Raw genomic sequence first — 22,227 nt, forward strand, 5'->3', positions numbered from 1 at the left:
TGAAAACGCAGAACTACACATATAATGAATTGTGTCATACTGTTTCTAGTCTTAATGATATTTGTTACATTCACGTACATTAGGCCTATCATTGTGTTTAAACACAAATGCACTGCATAGACATAAATCTTAAATGGGTGATAAAAAGCTACACTTAAATGGTTGTATGAGGATGGCATTTTGTTTAAATGGTTGCTCTCGCAAACATTTGCTAAGTTTCAGAAAAAACCAGTTCAAAAATCTATTGCTGACGCTTAAATTAACTCGAGACTTATGATACTTCTGCTATTTGCTTATGGTAGTTGTTACAGCATATCAGACTAAAACAATTTATTTATAAAACAATAATGTACCATTTCTATCCAGAAACACCATGTTGGCAAACTCCGGTTATGTTTGTAAACAAACCGGAAGTGACCAGTTGTGTGTATTGTCCTTTATAAGTTAACTTAAATTAATAATAAAATAATACCTTTCCTTTATTTACAATGATTACTTTTATAAAATAAAAGTGATCCTGTTGGAAATTAATAAATAATATTGTACTTTTTGAAGAAACCGTTGAAGCAGACATCAAGACGAGTTCTATTTTTGGCATTGACGGGTACGTGTTTTGATATTTTGATTTAGTTTTAGATCACAACTAAATAAATATGTCTTACTAAGTAGAAAATTAGTTGTACAAGACATATAAGGATATTATCTAACTGGAAATGATTATATAAATTAATATCTTAAACAATTAGACTTTAATTTGACTGAAAATTATTTGGAACCGCCCTCACGCCATAGTAAACAACAAAATCCCGTTTTGTGCTTAGAACTCCTGTGGCGTAGAAATTAACTTCAATTTAGATTAATTTCAATAAAATATTTTTTGTTTAACCTATTTCTGGCTATAACACAAATAGACGTAATTAATACAGTGATCAAAATATATATTGGGACGCCTTGTTAATCGCGAGATAGACTTGTGTTACTGATTTACCACGTCCGTCTGTTCGTCCCTTTTTGATTTCGCCCCAGGAGTACAAATGTATTTATGTAAGTAAATCTAGTGTTATTTATATCATTTGTTGATCTTGCTCTTTTTAGTAGTGTGTTATTAATGTCAACAAAGATAATTCTTTGTTGAATGGAAAGCTTATTTATTGTATAAATATCTGGCCGATCGGTGTGTGGTGCCTTTGACCAACTAGTAGTTGCACTTAGAAATATATCCGGTCACGGCAACGCTACCATATAACCCACACCACGCCCGAACCGGTTACTGTATATTTAATAAGTAATACCATACCACTGCAAGTCATCCCAATCCAGTTTGGTTTACATCCTCCAGTACATTCTCCAGTCACATAGTTACACGGTCCATCTCGACAGTGGCAGAACTGAGTGCACCCCTTTCCAAAAGAGCCAGGGTCACACGCTAAACAAAATATTTAACAAATATTCACCTTCAAGAATAATCACCGTTATAAACAAGGCTTAGTTATAATGGCGCATTTACTCTCTGGGCTAAAATGTTGAGTAATTTAATGCATTTATTAATCGACAATTCAGTCGTAATTAAGAATATATATATATATATATATATATATATATATATATATATATATATATATATATATATACACCTCGTCATAAATATCGCACCGCACATTTTAAAGTAAAATTAGAAAATATAAGTTTCGGTTTTTTAAACTACAAGTATATATTTAATATACTACAACATCTGTGAACATAATATCACAAACACACCCTGTTCCGAGCTGCACGTGCATGCTCAGTCGAGCATGATTGATCCGGGGGTCGGTTTGCTAACAATGCAGTATGCACATAGCCTCTTTTGGTGTATGTTATGTTGGCAGACACAGCTAAAATTTGATTTTAGGCATAAATTAAGCTTTATTTTGACCAACCAGTGAAATGCCCAAGCGTCCAGTGCCTCTGAACCAAAGATGGCGAATTATTGGTATGCACCAGACTGGTATGTCATGTCGTGCTATTGGAACACAATTGAGCATTAATCACACTGTCATCAGCAGGCTAATACGTAAACATACTGCTTCCGGTGAAGTGAAGGATGCACCGAGGTCTGGACGTCCCAGAAAAACCAATGACAGGGAAGACCGTGCTCTCGTACGCCAAGCCAGACGAAGCCCAAAGTCTACTTGTACACAGCTGCGACATGGATGGCATCCATACAACAGAGTGTCCATCAGCACCATCAGACGACGCCTAAATTCTGCAGGATTGAGAGCAAGACGACCAATCAGACGTCCACTCCTCACAAATCAGCACCGCCATGCCCGTTTAGCCTGGTGCCAAGCACGTAATCGCTGGAACCTGAGGACATGGAGAAGGATCCACTGGTCCGATGAAAGCAGATTTTTGCTGCATCATACAGACGGGAGGGCACGAGTTTGGAGGCAGAGAGGCACAGCATATGATCAGAGGAACATTCAAGCTGAGGTTCCATTTGGGGGTGGATCCGTCATGGTGTGGGGGTGTTGTTCCTATGATTGTAAACTTGACCTCATCACAGTTCCCGGAACACTGAATGGACAGATGTACCAGAACTTGATCCTGGACGGTGCTGTTGTGCCTCATTTCGATAACCATGCTATCGCCACACGTCCAGTCTTCATGGACGATAATGTCAGACCACATCGTGCTCGAGCTGTTGTTCAGCATCTCCAACACAACGCCATTGAGACACTACCATGGCCTGCCAGAAGTCCAGACCTAAATCCTATTGAGCATTTGTGGGACATTTTGGGACGTAGGGTGAGAGCAAGGGATCCTCCAGTTCAGAACCTTCAGGAATTGACCCATGCATTGCATGATGAGTGGCAGCAGATCCCTCAACAGAGCATCAGACGTCTGGTGACAAGCATGAGAAGGCGTGTAGAACATGTTATCCAAGTGCGAGGCAGTTACACCAGATACTGAGTTAGCCAGTCATTGTGGACCTTACTAGTGTGTTTGACATTAATGAAATGTGAACTGTGTTGTGTGTCTGTTGTAACGACCCCGGCAGCCATACTTATTTCACCGTATTTTACGGTGATTTTAGTGAACTTTACTTTGCTACAATTAAACCCTCATTTAGTGCTCAAATTCGGTCTTGTGTTGTAAATTTTCTGACTGAACGCTCACATGAGGCCATATAAACAGTTTAATGTGCTTTTCTAAGCACCATTTTTATGAGGCTGAAGATCCAGTTTTACTTAGTGAACAAAATTGGGTGGTGCGATATTTATGACGAGGTGTATATATATACCAAACAAGCTTACCTGTCATACCATTTTTATGAAACGAGTCAGATATATATATGAGATATGAGTCGGATACAAACACTTCTCGAGTTTCATAAAAATGGTAGGACAGGCAAGCTAGTTTAGTATTTTATTTATTACAAACCAACTGTAAACAAGCCGCAACGCAGAAGTAGGCAGATGTCAAGACCCTGCTACAGCGTTTTTTTTCCTAAGAATTGGGTCAGCAAGTGATCTACGTCACACGTAAACTTAAACGATGTCACAGTGAGCAACGAGGCGTCATGAATGTACAGTTTAGATTTTAGAGCGAAGCTTGGATGAAGTGTTAGCTAATGAGGTTTTGAAATTCACAGTAATAAGTGAATTGTTGATCGGTCCAGCAAAGATTGAGCTGAGTGAATGGAATTGACTAGATGTAACGCTGAAATTGTATACGTAGGGCCGTAAAACAAGAGTAGCAGTTCGACGACATCGTTTTGGCTTCGTACACAATAGGCACAAATATATACTACTCAACAGAATTTAAGGGTCAAAAATTTATAACCAAATAAGTTTCAGAGTGTAATAGATTGATGATGTAAACTACACCAAATTTTTTATTTATTGTTCCATATTTACAAAAAAACACAAATAAACGTCACTGTATACAAGAAAGTCACATGACATGCTGTCAAAGTTGAAGGTTGTCAAACATGGATTTTACACATTAGAACATTCGTTTAATAGTGTGTGAATCCACCCCTGGCGCGAATACACTCGACACATCGTTGCCTCATGCTGTTGATCAGACGTCTGAAGAACTCTTGGGGAATGGCCTGCCACTCTGCCATAAGATGTTGACCCAGATCATGAAGGTTGGCCGCAGGGGCGTGATTATCCCGAACTCTCCTGCCTAATTCGTCCTAGGCGTGCTCTATTGGGGTCATGTCAGACGAATATGCTGGCCAATCCATCCTGGCGATACCTTGTTGTCTGAGAAAGTCCGTTACCACCCTGGCGCGGTGGGGTCTGGCATTGTCATCCTGCAGAACTGCCCCGCCGCCAATCTGCTGAAGGCCTGGGAGAACCAACGGCCGGATAATCTCATTCAGATAGCGGATTCCATTCAGATTGCCATCACCACATAGAGGGGGGTCCTGTGGTGGATAGAGATGCCGCCCCACACCATGACGCTGCCACCACCGAACCGGTGACGTTGTCTAACGTTAACGTCAGCGAAGCGCTCCCCAGGACGTCTGTAGACACGAACCCGACCGTCGTTGAACTGGAGACTAAACCTGGACTCATCAGTGAACATCACTCGACCCAACTGAACACGTTGCCACCGCAGATGAAGCGTGCACCAGTGACGTCTGGCCGTTCTGTGACGTGGTAGGAGTGGTGGTCGAACAGCCTGGCGACGGCAGCGTAGATTATTGGGTCTCAGACGATTGCGTATGGTTTGATCAGACACTCGAGTTCCAGTCGCAGTCCGCAGATTGTCACGTAATCGGCGTGCAGTGGTTGTGCGTTGACGTAGAGCCATATTGGTGATGTAGCGGTCCTCTCTATTTGTAGTGCTTCGGGGTCTTCCCGAACGTGGACGATTTCGAACAGAATTCGTTGCTTGGTACCGTTGCCACAGTCGGCCAACGACACTAACTGACACCAAGTCTCAGAGCAACATTGCTTTGCGTATTGCCATCCTGAAGCCAAGCAATAGCCCTTCCTCGATCTTCGATAGTCAGTTGAAGTCGTACCATTGTCGAATTTGGAGTGTGCACCGTACACGAACGCAAGCTCCAATTATACGGAAATTCAGCATTGGGAACATGGAATACACGTGTAAAGCGTGCAAATGAAGCGCTTTGTGAAAAAGCAAGTTATGGGCACTTAGCAGACCTTTCGCTTTCGCCCTAATTTACGTGCAAATGTAAGCATGTTTCCCTCATTAGAACTAGTCGACAGTGTCAATGACAGTGGATTTTAATTCATTTATGGGTTGCTTAGACCCACTTTCGTCAAAATGGAACAATACCATGCGTGACATTATGGTCTAGCTAATATAATTGACATTCAGAAAATAATGTCGAAAATATCGTCTGACCCTTAAATTCTTTTGAGTAGTATATAACGGCCTATCTTATTCAGTATCGCCATTTCAATTGATGGCCACACTTCTAAATTACACTATTTTGTACAAACACGGTTAGATACGTTAATAATCTATCAACAAATCATTTTCAACAGCAGTTTTGCACTCAAGGTTTTCTAGCGTTCGGACAAAGAACGCGTCATACACTCAGTTTATTTTTTTGCAGGGAGATGTATGTGTGTATGTATGTATGTATGTATTGATGTATATATGTGTGTGTGTATATATATATATATATGCCTTCTGATGACACATACTACTGTGGAAATGGTTACAGACACTACCCATTAACGCATGTGTGATTAATATCAAATTATACAAGTAGTTGAACAAAATCACTTCAAATGTGGTAATCACCATGGAGCTTGCATTAATTTTAATGAATTTATTCACCCACATATCAGTCATAATGAAAACAAATATTTTACAATATTTTATCAAAGAGGAAATATCAGTTTGGTGAAATATATTTTTGTTTTATTTAGGGTTTTCTAATCACTGACACTGTCAACAGTAAATATGTTGTGGTCATGACTTGACAAACATGCCCATTTTTTGTGGTGTGGGTTTTTTAATATACAATTCATTTACTGATTTCTTTGATAATTTATATTGTTTTACTGTTACCCTTTAAACAGTCTTCTCCCACCCATCCCGCTGTGCATCCGTTTTCACATTTTCCAGTCGTTTTGTTACATGATGCTTTACCACGTGCCTCGTCACAGTGTCTGCTGGAGCACGATTTCTCACACAGAGGACCATAGTGGTTAGAATCACACACTGAAAATGTAGAAGTACGAAGTGCAAGAATTGGTGCATATGTTTTTACTCCCAACACTATGTATTAGTTACATATATTATCATTGTGTGTAGAATAAAAATGCATAAACATAAATTCTAAATGGTAAATGAAAATGAGCTTCAAAAGAATAAACTGAAATTGAACAACTATAGTCTGTCCCATATAATACAAACGAGCTATATGTTTTGTCTGTTATGAGTTATACCATACCACTACACGTCTGTCCACTCCAGTTTGGTTTACATCCTCCTGTGCATTCTCCAGTTACATAGCTACACGGTCCATTTCGACAGTGACAGAACGTATTGCAGCCATTACCAAAGGTGCCAGCATCACAGACTATAAAAAAAACATTTACAAAAACGTTATACAAAGGAATGTGAAATTGAGCCAACCCAAGTCAAATCGTACATAACACAGTCAGTTTTCAACACGACCACTCCGAGCTATGCCTTCGATGAGGAAAGACGTGTTGCTCTGCTCTCTCGAGTTGCCCCCCCCCCCCCCCCACCCCCACCTGCAAGCTACGGCTCTTTGTTAGAGTACCGCGTCGCTTACATTGGCTCACGGGCAACCGTGACTTTGGTGTATGGCGACGCGGTAACAAACACGACGAAGAGGAAGGGAAGAGGAAGGAGGAAGAGGAAACCTGCACCAGGGACGGCTCAGGGGGGACCTAAACTGGCGGCTCAACCGCCAGCGGCGGTCCTGTCTGCGTCGCCGCCCCCACCCCCGGGACCCGACCAACCAGTGCCAGCCGACGCAGATAACTCTGAAGAGACTGAGCCAGTGGACCAGTCGACGCCGCAGTTGGACACAGCGATCTGCGAAACTCCACGGCGTGCGTCTCCCGTTCCAACCCTTTCGAGGCGGTCGGCGTCGAGTCCCCCACCCCCGGGGGGCTCCGCGACCAGCCAGCCAAGGCCCGGCCTTCCGCGACCGCCCGGGGCAGGGACGCCGCCTGGAGCCTAGCCATCTCCAAGATCAATGGCCAGTACGCTCGATACTTGGTCGGGGACACCTCGGACACCAGCTCATTGCCGGGAGGCATTCCTGAGGGCAACTTTAAGAAGTTTCCTGACGGAGTTGAGTGTGCCATCCACGCCATGGAACTACGAGACGGGAAGTTTGCACTTGTGGTGACGTCGCGCCGAGATGATCTCTACAGACAGGGAATACTCTTCGAAGACATGGACAACTACACCATCCACAGAGTACTGAAGATCATCGCCGGCGCCCATTACGTCGAGCTAGCTAAGACCTTGCTAGCCCACCGTTGGAGGAAACTGGTGCCACAGTTCAACGCCAAGCACTTCATCTCGTCCCCGTAGTCGCCAACCGTTCCAAGGGCTTAGTTGGACTCTTTTTTTTTTTTGTAAACAGTCTGACGCACTTTATTTTGGCAGCCCGTCTAAATTGCTCAAATCACCTTAAAACCGTTTCGGTCGAGCAGTCTAATTTTGTTCTTTGGACTTAAATTTTTGTCCAGACATGAGTTGTATGAATGAGCTCATTTTGGCTTTAGGTCTTTGACCTAACTATTAAATTCGTATTGCAAATTCCGCCCACCTTAAACTCACACGCACCCCCCCCCCCCCCCCCCCCCCCGGCCCGGACCATTTATTGGACTTTAAACTTTTATACCTCCGTTCAAAATTATATGTCGAAATTATTCTCTCTTTTTTAATATTCTTAAATAGTCCGATCCTCTCTTCTTTCTCTTATTTATTTTTGGACTGTCCATCTAAAATGCTCCAAATTATATAAATATTCGGCCGAGCAGTCAATTCTTTTTATTTTTGGCTTGTAACTTTTTATTTAATTTTTTTTTTTAATCTATTAACTTTTTTACTAATAGCTATCTTCAAAATTCTGCCCATTTTCAACTCAATCCTCCCCTCATTCCGAGTCAGGCCACCGATCTTATCGGAGGTTGGACTCTGGATGGGCGTGTTCGAAACCCTAGTGGTATATGGACACGTTAAATTGTTATCGATCTATCTATCTATCAACACGACCAATAAATATGTATCAAAGACCTTAAAGGGACATTCCTGAGTTTGCTGCATTGTAAGATGTTTCCGACTAATAACATATTTTTATGATTAAACGTACATATTAAATATATTGTCTCGTTTAGAATATTAGTATCTGTATATTCAATGATTTTCTGGCCGTCTTAATATTTGTAAGAAGCCCAAACTGGATTTTATTTTCAAATAATTTCGTACGTACGAAAAACAAACATAGTTTAGGAAATAAAATTAAATTTAACCTAGTACAAATATTAGAACGAACAGAAACACGTTTAATACATAGCCATTAATATTTTATACAGAAAAATATGAAATATGTAATTACAATCGTTAAAAAGTCTCTGTTAGTTAATAACATCTTTAAAATTGCAGTTGTTATATAATAGTAAACATTATATCTGCGGCCGCTTAACACAGGTATGTGTGCGCTTTGAGATCCGATCTAGATGGCCGCTGACTGCATCAGACAGGTGACCATTTATTACGAGTGCATTAAAAATCGTTTGGGAGTGAAAACGTGGACGTTTCCGGAAGGTGACCGCTGATTACAGGTGGCCGCTAGGACAGGCTTGACTGTATATCATTAAAACTCTTACAGTGTTAACATCATTAGGTCACTGATCATTGAGTGGTTTCTTTTTAAAATGAACTATTTTTTGTTCATTTGGTGGTGGCCGATCATTTGCAGGTAGCGTGTTTCCTCTAATAAGCACCGGCCTCCAATAAGCGCCGGGTCTGTAACACTTTGCAACAAAATAAACGCCGGGCCTCTAATAAGCGCCGGTCTCTAATAAGCGCCGGGCCTATAACACTTTGCAACAAAATAAACGCCGGGCCTCTAATAAGTACCGGGTTTCTAATAAGCGCCGGTCTCTAATAGGCACCGGCCTCTAATAGGCGCCGGGCCTCGGGCCTCTTAATAGGCACCGGCCTCTAATAAGCGCCGGCCTCTAATAGGCACCGGCCTCTAATAGGCGCCGGGCCTCGGGCCTCTTAATAGGCACCGGCCTCTAATAAGCGCCGGTCTCTAATAGGCACCGGCCTCTAATAGGCGCCGGGCCTCGGGCCTCTTAATAGGCACCGGCCTCTAATAAGCGCCGGCCTCTAATAAACGCCGGGCCTCTAATAAGCGCCGGTCTCTAATAAGCGCCGGTCTCTAATAAGGTTTTTAGTAGTTGAGCATAGTTAAACATTAATTCCTGCGGAATGTTGACAAACTCATTTCAGTTTGTGTAATTAAAATGTTCAATACAGAGCAAAGTTATTTTTTTAATCACACCCCCCCCCCCCCCCCCCCCCCCCCCCCCCCCCCCCCCCACCCCCCTCTCTCTCTCTACTAAAACTAATTTTCTGACCCTGCTCTGCACTGCAGAAACGTCGATCATATTTGTTGGAGATCCAGATACATGCATCCATTAACAAAAAGAGTTATGTTTGGTGCCCTCGGAAGGAAAAAATACGAAGTTATGACAATACAGGATGAAAGAGAACAGGATGTAAAGTGGCTTGTAGTACAAGTTCTATATAAACATGCATGTATGGCTATCGAAAGTAAAAGGCATCTAGAGAATGAAAAAACCAATAGCTGAGGTAATAAATAGAATAACTAACATGGTTTCAGTTACTATCAAATTTATGTCCCGTGGAGTCATAATTATTTAATTTGGGACATAAATTTAATAATAACTGGTAACTCATTTATTATCCTCTATTTGTTCAGTTTTGCAGAACCAATACGTCTCTTACCCAAAGTCGTAATGGAGAATATATAATACATTAATTTATCCTATAACTTACCCATGATATCCATGTCATAAACCCATGTGATCATTTACTTTATTAACCCGGTTAATAATTGTATGCAAATTTGCAAGGTCTCTAGGTAATGTGTTGCTGTGGATGGGTCATTTGCTTACAAGCCAACAAGACCCACGTACCTGAGCGTAACGTTTTCAAAGATTTGTTTAAAATGCGTGACGTCAAACTTATCTGAGCTAGTCGTGATGACGTCATATTACAGATGGCGGCGACTTTAGTACTGTGATTTACTAAAAAAATAATTAAAATGTTATTTTAGAAGTGTTGTAAGATAAATAGAATTCGCTACTCGTGTTTTTTAACACGTAAAATTTCAACCTCGTCTAGTTAATCGGTATTTGTCTCGACAAATACCGATTAACATAGACTCGGTTGATATTTTCCATATTAAAAAATACTCGTGTCGAATCCTTTATATATTAATTTAATCACGTAGATATCACTAGGTGATTTGACACTCAACTGATAACTATTAACATTTTTAATACTACATAATATATGAATAAATTAATTTTTAATGCACAGAACAAGAAATAAATATCAACTATTGAAACAGAACAATATATACCTCGGCTTTTAAAACACCATGGGGCACTGTGTGGTAATATTTTAGAATGATAGAAATCTAATTGAAGTAAGAATGAGAGAGGCAACGAATAGTCTGGCTTACCAAGCACTTGTACTTCACAAAAATCCATCGCCGTGTCACCCTTCTGCCTAGAGTTTAGACTGTTGTATGTATCTTGGTAAAGTGTGATGTATCTAGCTGTGTTGTCACATGCGATCCACGTCACATCTGGACTGGACCGTGTTGCTGAACCACATAGGTGATCAGTGGGTTTTAGGCTTCCATCAAGAGAACTGTACACCATAACACCATTTCTGCGAAATTTGTCTGTGCACATATTATATAATAAGATAAAAGCCTTGCATAAGATTCTGTTCCAGTATGAATTAAGAGTAAACTTTGTTCAACAAGAGGTTTGTTTAATACTATAAAAAATGTATAAAAATAGTGTTAAATTCTTTTCGGACCATTACCATAAATATAAAGGGCCACTGGATTGACGAAATCAAAATCCATCAAACAAAACGCCCTGCAAAATAACCCACTAAAACATTTCTCCATAATAACTCACTAGAATTACCATCCCAAGGGCCATTCCACCCAAATCAAACGACCAGAAACAATAGCAACAATTTCCAAGTTGATTAACAACAGTGGTTTGAAATGCAATCGCCAATATGCCTATATCAGTTTTATTTAACGACGCACTCAACACATTTTATTTTGGTTATATGACGTCGGACATATGGTTAAAGACAACACATATAATGAGAGAGAAAACCTGCTGTCGCCACTTCATGGGCTACTCTTTTCGATTAGCAGCAAGGGATCGTTTATATGTACCATCCCACAGACAGGATAGCCCATACCACTGTCTATGTTACACCAGTTGTGGAGCACTGGCTGGAACGAGAAATATCCCAATAGGCCCGCCGACGGGAATCGATCCTAGATCGATCGCACATCAGACGAGCGCTGTACCACTAAACTACGTGATGTTGTAAACTGTATGATGTCTAACATTTTAATTCCCCCAATCTCATAATCTTGCACCAAGAGTTTGGTAACGAAATTAGTAGTTGTGTTATTTTTGGTACAGTTATAGTTTTTACAACAACAATTCTGCCCATAACTAAGTTTTCGTGTGGACCAATGATTCATAATATTTCTCATTTGGAGTATTTATGGTTCTATATTTTACAGAATCATTTCTTCTAACAAGTGCACATTTTATACCTAATAAAGTGAAGTGCTCTTTTCCCCCCATTCTAATTTCCATTTTGCTGGATGAAAACTTGTTTTGAAAATGTCTTGGGTCCGATCCATACAATTTGAGATTTAGAGTAATTTATTTCTAAGCCAGAAACATCAACACATATTTCTAAAATAAAAGTTGTATCATCTGCATACTGAGATATAAAGAAAGAAAGAAAGAAATGTTTTATTTAACGACGCACTCAACACATTTTATTTACGGTTATATGGCGTCAGACATATGGTTAAGGACCACACAGATTTTGAGAGGAAACCCGCTGTCGCCACTGCATGGGCTACTCTTCCGATTGGCAGCAAGGGATCTTTTATTTGCGCTGCCCACAGGCAGGATAGCACAAACCATGGCCTTTGTTGAACCAGTTATGGATCACTGGTCGGTGCAAGTGGTTTACACCTACCCATTGAGCCTTGCGGAGCACTCACTCAGGGTTTGGAGTCGGTATCTGGATTAAAAATCCCATGCCTCGACTGGGATCCGAACCCAGTACCTACCAGCCTGTAGACCGATGGCCTGCCACGACGCCACCGAGGCCGGTACTGAGATATAACATAATTTCCCCATCAATAGTTATACCCTTAATATCTTTAAACTTTCTAATTAGTATTTCTAATATTTCAAAAAAAATTAAAATATACGGTGACAGTGGATCGCCTTGTCTACATCATCTTTCTAGGTTAGAACTCTGCGATAAAAAGTCCGTTTTGTAATATTCTCGACACTGAGTTATTATAAAAAAAAAATTATCCAATATTTTGTTGAGGATATAACATTAAATATATCTAGAGATTGCTCAATAAAACGCCAGGAGACCGAGCCAAAAGCTTTTTCAAAATCCACTAACACTAACATCCCTGGTATTTTATGATATTCGGTATGTTGCATTTTGTCATAAATTAATCCATTATTTTCACCTATGTACCTGCCTTTAATAAAACCAGTCAGATATTTCGCTATAATTTAATATAATATTAGTTTATTGGAAATGCATCGAAATGCAATTTTGTATATATAGTTTAAAAGAGTGATGGGTTGCCAGTTCTTCAAAAACTGTTTTGATTTATTAGCTTTTGGAATAAATGTAATGAGGCCTAATTTTTGTGTACTAGACATTTATTTTACACTGTAGCTACAGTTTATAGATCTGACAATACAATGTCCTAAATGTATCCAAAAAAATTCTTTAAAGATTCTGCTGTGAAACCATCGGCGTTGTTTCATATTTTTAAGAAATACTAATGCTTCTCTATATGTTATCGCCCATTCTAATTATTCTGCTTTTATATCTGCTAATGTATTTACCATAATGTTACTAATATTTATAATATTTTCTATAGTTGGTGGAACACTTATTGAGTATAAACTTTCATGAAATCGTTGTGTTTTCTCTATGATTTTATTTTGTTCAGTTACTATGGTGCCATAATCGAGTTCTACTTTTGAAATAAGTTTGCTATGATAATTTCTGGATTTCTGGAAACATTTAGTAGGTTTCTCTCCTTCTTCTATCCGTTTTGCCTTAAATCTAATAAAATTACCTTTTAACTTATTCTGGCGTGTTTCTATTAGTTCATCTCGTTTTGCTTCAAGTAAGTCTGATGTTACATTATTATCATCCTCTTCATCACAAATATTTGATTTCAAAATGTATGAGGGTTTTTTCTTAAATGAGGAATACGAAAAAATATTTCCACTAATATCCATTAACAGAACTTATAAGAAAAGTTGGTCGTTAATTGTGAATTGAAGTTAACGTATGTATCTATAGTTACTTTCAATTGATGCTTAATTTACAAGTGATATTAAATTTCTGAAAGTAGAAAAAATCTAATATCTAGCTTGTTTAACAGGATTTGTTTGGTCCATGTATATATATTTTAATATGGATACAGTTCACGAAATGGATCGATGAAACTAAATTTGTCAAAGTTCTCAAAATTAAGTCTCTAGCTTTGTGATTATTTGCATGTATGTAGTTTCTTTTAATTAAATCTGAGTTAAGTACTAAGTTGAAGTCACCACATATAAAATATTATTAATTTTCAAATTCTTCTATGGAGTTAAAAAAAAAATCATAAAAGTGTGGGTTATCTGCATTCGGTCCATAAATATTAGTTAGTGTAATTTTCGCTCCATCTGTGCGGAACATAGCTCAGTGGGACAGCGCTCGCCTGATGCTTGATTAATATAGGATCGATTTCCCTCCGTGGGCCCATTGGGCTATTTCTCGTTCCAGGCAGTGCCCCACAACTGGTGTAACAAAAGCCGTGGTATGTACTATCCTGTCTGTGGGATGGTGGATATAACAGATCCCTTGCTGCTAATCGGAAAGAGTAGCCCATGAAGTAGCGACAGCGGGTTTTCTCTCTTAATATCTGTGTGGTCCTTAACCTTATGTCCGACGCCATATAACAGTAAATAAAATTTGTTGAGTACGTCGTTAAATAAAACATTTCCCTTCTCTCCCCTTCTGACCGGCCTCGATGGCGTCGTGGTTAGGCCATCGGTCTACAGGCTGGTAGGTACTGGATTGGGATCCCAGTCGAGGCATGGGATTTTTAATCCAGATACCGACTCCAAACCCTGAGTGAGTGCTCCGCAAGGCTCAATGGGTAGGTGTAAACCACTTGCACCGACCAGTGATCCATAACTGGTTCAACAAAGGCCATGGTTTGTGCTATCCTGTCTGTGGGAAGCGCAAATAAAAGATCCCTTGTTGCTAATCGGAAAAAGTAGCCCATGTAGTGGCGACAGCCGGTTTCCTCTCAAAATCTGTGTGGTCCTTAACCATATGTCTGACGCCATATAACCGTAAATAAAATGTGTTGAGTGCGTCGATAAATAAAACATTTCTTTCTTTCTCTCCCCTTCTATAGTTATATCAAGAATTATATAATTACCTGAATTATCAGTTTTCATTTTATGTAATTAATATTCGAAATTATCGTTCAATAGTATAGCTACGTCCCGTAAATTCCCTGAGTATGAGCTAAATAAACATTTAAACCCCCACTGCGCTTGAATATAAGGTTATAATTAGTTTGTAAAGTGTGTATGTATGGTCGGATTTTGGCGAATGCATGTGAAACTCGGGGAAAAGATTGGGGTTGTGATGGGTATTTACATCTGCAATGCTCGCAATACCTCATTTCCATTTCGACGTACACGAGTTACAAGATGCCAAGACTAAGCCTGCCGAATCGAAGTCAGCAGTCGCACGCCACATGGACGTCCATCAGAGCACCATTTCACGTCTCTGGGACAGGTATCAGCAGTTTCAATCAGCTGAAGACCGGCCCAGAAGTGGAAGACCCCACATACCAACTGCAGCACAAGATCACTACATCCGGGTTCTGCACTTGCGTCACCGAATTGCCACAGCAACGAACACTGCTGTACGCATACGTGGTTTGAGAATGGTGTTAGCATAAACCATTCGGAACCGACTTCGAGAAGCTGGTGTACGGGCTAAGAGACCGTATGTTGGCCCCGTCCTGCGACGTCAACATCGACATTTACGTGTTCGCTGGTGCACGAATGTACAGGGGTGGAACTTGGGAAACTGGCGGCGAGTATGGTTCAGCGACGAGTCACGTTTCCTTCTACAGCGACGTGGTGGACGACAACGTGTTTACAGACGCCGCAATGAACGTTTTACCAACAACTGCGTCGCCCAAGTTGACAGATTCGGTGAAGGGAGTGTCATGATGTGGGGAGCCATCTCATACACCGGCAGAAGAGAACTTGTGTTCGTACAAGGCAACTTGACAGCTGTACACTACCGGGATGAAATTCTTCGCAGTCAAATGCTTCCCATTTTGGATCGACAGAGAGAACTTTTTCAGCAGAACAATGCCAGGCCGCATACGACAATTGTAACAATGGATTTCCTAGAGAATTAGAACATTAATCAAGATCGCCAGATCTCAACCCCATTGAACATCTATGGGACGAACTGGACAGACGTGTACGCCAGCGTGACCGGGAGCCTCAGACGCTTCCGCAACTGTCACATGCACTGCAGGAAGAATGGGCTAGGATTCCACGTGCCCGGATTTAGAGACTCATTCATTCTATGCCAAGGAGATGTCGCGCAGTGATTGCTGCTGCTGGTGGCCACACAAGGTACTGATTTCAGCGCCTTCGTGCGACGCTGTTTGGTAACGAAGCGCTTCCACTGCCGTCAGTCCATAGCAAGAACATTGGCACATACTCGTGTGAAATTTAACTGTGATACGATCATAAATAACGAAAGTATGCCACTTTGTATTAAAGTGATAATTCCATGAATATTTCGCCTATGCGTTTCTTTTTTGACAGAGTATATTTCGTTGTTACCAATAGTTTAATACATTTTCCTTTTCTTGTGGACAAAATATGGTTTCAATTAATAGAAAAATGAAAGACAAAAATAGAATGAATTAAGATATAAAATATGCATTGTTGTCTCCCTGTGCAAAATGTATAGTACGGATCATTTCTTTAAAACGCAGACATATTTTTATTTAACATAAGCTGATTTAAAATCTTCCCCTGCTTAGTCACACTATTCTGACGGAACAACAACAACAATGTCAATGATAACATCACTATAAGGAACATGTGGTTATGAAGTTTGTTATCCTATTATTAAAGTTCCCCCTCACTCTCTCGGAAAAACCCTAACAACAAACAAACAAGAAACCTAACCCAAACTAAAACAACACAATGATAATAAAACAACGACCTACACCCACACATATCACACACCCACATCCACACACACACACACACACACACACACACACACACACACACACACACTATCTCTCTCGCACACACATTCACGCGTGCACTTACATTCCAACACACCAACGCACCCCCCACCCTCCCCCACACACAAACACACGCACGCGCGCGCACACACACACACACACACACAGTTATACACCAACTAACAAACCCCCAAACCTTACTCAAAACAACACAATAACAACAACGAAGAAGCAAACAGACTACAATCATTATATAATATTTATAGGATATTAAACGAACTTCCATTTCGTGTCATGTTTATGTCCCGAGTGAAATAATATTCAGTTTTCACGAGATTTTTGCGAGTGACAACGAAACTTATTTCACGAGCGACATAAACATGGTACGAAATGGTAGCGTGTTTAATATCCTTTTTATTACCCATAATCGATCTTAATTTATATAATTGAATGCGTTTGTTCACGTTCCAGTCGATGACATCACGAAGTTTTACGCCTCACTTGGACGTTTCACTTGATATGTACCAAGACATTTTTAACCATATGGTTAATAATAATTAATCTCTTCCATTTTGGAAGTCTATCACTGAAAATGTGTTTTCTGAAAATTTGGTTACAGTGTGTAAATATGGTAGTGTTGTTTTACACACGTTTCTGTACAACTTACTGTCGGTCCTGAAGTGAATGGCTACCTTGTGTATGTAAAATTCTCTGCCAAGGTCTACCTGCCACCAGGAGAACTGATACCAGGTTGATGTGTGGATACAGGAGTTGCCATAAAAATGCGTGTTCCTACTCCCATCTACAGCACGTGACGAATTTATCGAAGTTTGCAAGTAGGAACTCTGCCTGGTTGCTTTACCCAGAGCTATGTTTTCTGAAACATACAAAATATAAATATATATAGCGTTGTACAACCACATGGATGATTATGATGATGATGATAATAATCATGTTGGTGATGATGCTGCTGCTGGTGCTAATGACGATTTGATCATGCTGTTGATGATGACGACTACAACAACAGCAGCAGCAACAACAACAACAGGAGTAAGTAATCATATAATAAAAATGTAGGACACATTACCATTAATGTCAGCGATGTCTTTGACAAATATTTCCACAAAATGTCAGTAATCATTAAATAATAATAATAATAATAATAATTTAAGAACATTATACTGAATGAATGAAAGTTTAACGACAGGCTGGCATAAAAATATATAGGTCGTTGAGTGTCAAACAATAGTAAAATATGAATTAATGAATGAATGAATAAATCAATCAATCAATCAATCAATCAATCAATTGTTAACTACACCCCAGCAAGAGAAATACATATGGAGTGTCTAACTAAGCGAAAAAACTATTCTTATCGAAAATGTGTATAATATTATAAATTTATTTTACGTCTATTGCAGTTCGGTCCGGACCATCCTTTCTTACAGTTTCTTGAACAGCCCGTGACGTCATTGCAGTTTTGAGTGTTACAGTGACATGTGTAGCTGCAGTCCAAACCATATGTTTCTGGTGTGCAGGCTTCTGACAAAAAAATACAAAAAAAACACAACAACAACTGTAATATATTTACAGGTTATATAAGACGTTTAGATATCTGTATTTAAAACACACAATACTGTTATGTTATTGTATCGCTATATATTAATAACGTAAACTAGAAATTGTTTTACAGGATAGTAGGCGTATTTAAGGTATTATCTCCTTGATGCTGTAATGTTAAGGGTCGAAATGAAGCTCAGTTGAACAAAATATGATAAGTTATAGGATTAATATCCTCAGTAGACCAACTATGGGTTAAGTCAGTTGCTCGATGACTGGAATATCAAATACCGTGGTGCGTAATGCCCTGTATGTGGTTTTTGAAATACACCTATCTTCACTGTTGCCGAAACAATACATCCACTAACAACAAGAAGAAAGGAAACAAAAAAACGATTTGAAATTTTATATCTAGATTTTTATAGGTACAAATTTCAAGTAATCTGCACCTAGTTCAGTTATATTCCAGGTACTGTACCCGGGCTGTTTAAATTCAAGTTGAGGAAATCTTCAAATCTAAATCCACATTGCTGGGAAATAATCTTAGTCATTTGACTTATTTAACTATTAAACCAAATACATGCTATATTACTAGAATACTGGCGTAGGAAGGGTGGTGGGATCAAGCCCCCGCCCCCCCCCCCCCCCTTGTTGATTCAGTTTCAGCAGCAATATATATATATATAACAATTTCGAAACGAGTTTCATAAATTTCGTATGGTTTTCCCCGAGAACGAATGATACAATTTATTTATTACAAAATGAGTTTTATAGCAGACGTTAAATATGATTGTAATCGCGTCACAATCAAGGTTAATAAAATTCAGCGATGTCCATTACACATTATTAAATTACTGAACCTATGTAAATCATACAATCTTTATATAGTAAACGGTCGAATAGGAGATGACACAAATATTGGAAAAGTTACCTGTAAAGATAGCAATGTGGTTGACTATGGCATTGGCACCCATCATATATTTAAAATAGCTAATAATGTTCAAGTGTATGAGTTTGACCCACTTCTGTCAGATGTACACTGCGGCCTAATACTTACCTTGAATGTAAACAAGAATGCTGCATGTTCGATATTCCGAATTGTATAACATACTTAACAAATAACAAGCCTAATAAGTGGAAACCCGAAGCGTCTGCTGAATTTAAAAATAGCATTAATAAAGACTCACTCGATAACATATTCACAACCCTAAACAACTCGTCTGTTGACATCCAAACACGTGTCGATAATACAACAGAGACAATGAAAAATTTATTTTTAGACGCGGCGAAATCAACTCTAGGTCAAGCACGCTCTCGCACGATCAACCGACGTGTAAAACCCAAAGGTCACCAGTCACTGTACGGAAAGTCGCATGGTTGTCGAGTACTCCGTGGAAAATATCATCAGGCTAAAAAGAATTACAACTTTAAAAAAACATTAGAAAATAAACTAGGACTTATTAATGCAAGTAAATCGTATAAAAAGTCGTTGATAAAGGAACATTCCGTAAATAAATTCAATATTGAAAAGAAAATGCGCAACTTAAGAACAAATGACCCCAAAGCTTTTTACAAATTACTAAAACCACAGAATGAAGAAAATAACTTCCCCCCACTTGACGATTTTTATAAATTTTTCAAAACTTTAAATGAAGGCGAACCGGACGTAGACGAAATAAATATAAATCTGGATAGCATAGACACACACAGTGAAAATGATTTAAATAGAAAGATAGAAGAAGGAGAAATATTATATGCTAGAAAACAACTTTAAAATGGCAAGGCACCTGGAATCGATAATATTATAAATGAATACATTAAAGTGACTGCCGACATGATGCTTCCAATTTATTCCAAGTTATTTAACATAATTCTCGATAACAGTGTTTTCCCAAATGAGTGGTTGACGGGGGTAATTAAACCTATTTTTAAAAATAAAGGAAATCGTTTACTCCCTGAAAACCATAGGCCGATAACGCTGCTCTGTTGTATCTCGAAACTATTTTAAACAACCGATTAAATACCTTTATTGAAGAAAATAATATATTAAACGAAGCTCAAACAGCTTTCAGAAAAGGTTACTCTACCACTGATCACCTATTTAATATACATTCATTAATCGAAATTCTGAAGAAAAGAAAAAAGAAATTATTTTGCGCTTTCGTAGATTTTCAAAAAGCATTTGATTTAATCTCTAGGACATGTCTTTGGCAAAAATTGCTTAAAAATAACATAAATGGAAAATTCTTCAAAAGTGTCTACCAAATGTATCAAGGAATAAAATCTTGCATTTGTACAAACAAAGAAACATCAGATCTATTCCCTTGCAATATCGGTGTCCGTCAAGGAGAAAATTTGTCACCTGTTTTGTTTTACTTAAAAAGCCACAATTGTACTGGGGTATCTATAGCCACAGATGACATAGCAACAATCTCGGAAACCGCTCTTTATTTTCTAAGCTTATTATATGCCGACGATACTGCGCTTCTCGCAACAAACGCCTCCGATTTACAACAATCCCTTAATGCCTTTTCACAATATTGCAATAAACTTAAAGTTAACGTAAACAAAACTAAAATAATAATTTTTAATGGTACTGCTAATGACTACAAGAAGGTGTTTACATTAGGAAACCAAACACTCGAAAACGTAAAAGAGTACAAATATTTAGGGTTAACTTTTACCAAATTAAATAGGTTTAAAATAACAAAAAAACTGCTAACACAAAAGGCGACAAAAGCAATCAAAATCTAAAGACAATAACAGTTGAATGTAAATTAAAATTATTTGATTCCATGGTTGTCCCGATTCTTTTATATGGATGTGAAGTATGGGGCCATGAAAATACTGATATTATTGAAGCTATTCATATTACATTTTTAAAACACATCCTACCAGTAAGGAAAGGAACCCCACTATTCATGATATGCGGTGAACTTGGAAGAAACCCCTTAAATTAATTATCCAACAAAGGATGATAAGTATCTGGGCCCGAATTGTTTCTGGAAAACAAACAAAAACATTCCTCTTATTGTATAAACTAATGTTACACGACTAACATATCTGGATATAATTATAAGTGGATAAAACACGTGGAAAATATATTTAACCAACTAGGTATGACCAGTATTTGGATGTCACAAAACGTTTCATCTATACCACTACTTATTCATAACGTTAACTTAAGACAAAACGATCAGTACCTACAACAATGGAATAGCGACATAGCTTCATCATCAAGGGGTCAAATGTACACCACATTTAAAGAACATCTAACATTAGAAAAATATATTATAAAATTACCACAAATATCCTGGACTATGTTACTAAAATTTAGAACATCAAACCATTACTTACCAATCGAAACAGGACGATGGAACAGCACCCCAGTAGAAAGCAGACTATGTACACTATGTAACAAAAATGACATCGGAGACGAATTTCACTATCTACTTACATGCTCTTTCTTTAATAACTCCCGAATTTTTTTTGCTAAAGCCATATTATTATAACAAACCCAATATGCTGAAATTTAAACAATTAATGACAAATAACAAAATAAGTCTTCAAAAAAAGTTGTACAAATTAATAAAAGAAATTACGGATAAATAGATAGATAGATAGATAGATAGATTATTACTATTAGAAATATATTTCATTTTTTATTATTATTATTATTATTAGACCTGTTTTGTTTTCATATTGTACATATACATTTTCTTCTGTAAACCCCATCTTGTCACTGTCATATAATTATTGTTAATGTTCCTCATATGCCGCTGAATAGCGGCCTGAGTGAAATAAAGTTATGTTCTGTTCTGGCGCGGAATGTTGTCAATATCAAAGTCGAGTCGTTGTAAGCCTGCAGCTACGATGACAATTCCATTGACGTCAGAAGTGTGCGATAACAGTTGTCAGTGTATTATTATAGCCCAGGTATGAAAATAAAGTGGGAAAATACGATATTTATTTGATCGTATATTGTAGACCATATGGGTATT

The 22,227-nt window shown here is 38.6% G+C and overlaps 1 long non-coding RNA gene across 1 annotated transcript; it reads right to left on the bottom strand.

Moving 5' to 3' along the window:
- Window positions 1–1,316: 1,316 nt before the first annotated feature.
- Window positions 1,317–10,774, bottom strand: LOC121387854. Its single transcript, XR_005959894.1, has 4 exons — window positions 10,742–10,774; window positions 6,428–6,556; window positions 6,043–6,195; window positions 1,317–1,426 (listed from the first exon to the last, which is right to left on the bottom strand). It is a non-coding gene; the product is annotated as an uncharacterized LOC121387854 (long non-coding RNA).
- Window positions 10,775–22,227: the final 11,453 nt, after the last annotated feature.

This window comes from Gigantopelta aegis, chromosome 13 (assembly GCF_016097555.1).
Source record: "Gigantopelta aegis isolate Gae_Host chromosome 13, Gae_host_genome, whole genome shotgun sequence".
Classification (NCBI taxonomy): Eukaryota; Metazoa; Mollusca; class Gastropoda; order Neomphalida; family Peltospiridae; genus Gigantopelta; species Gigantopelta aegis.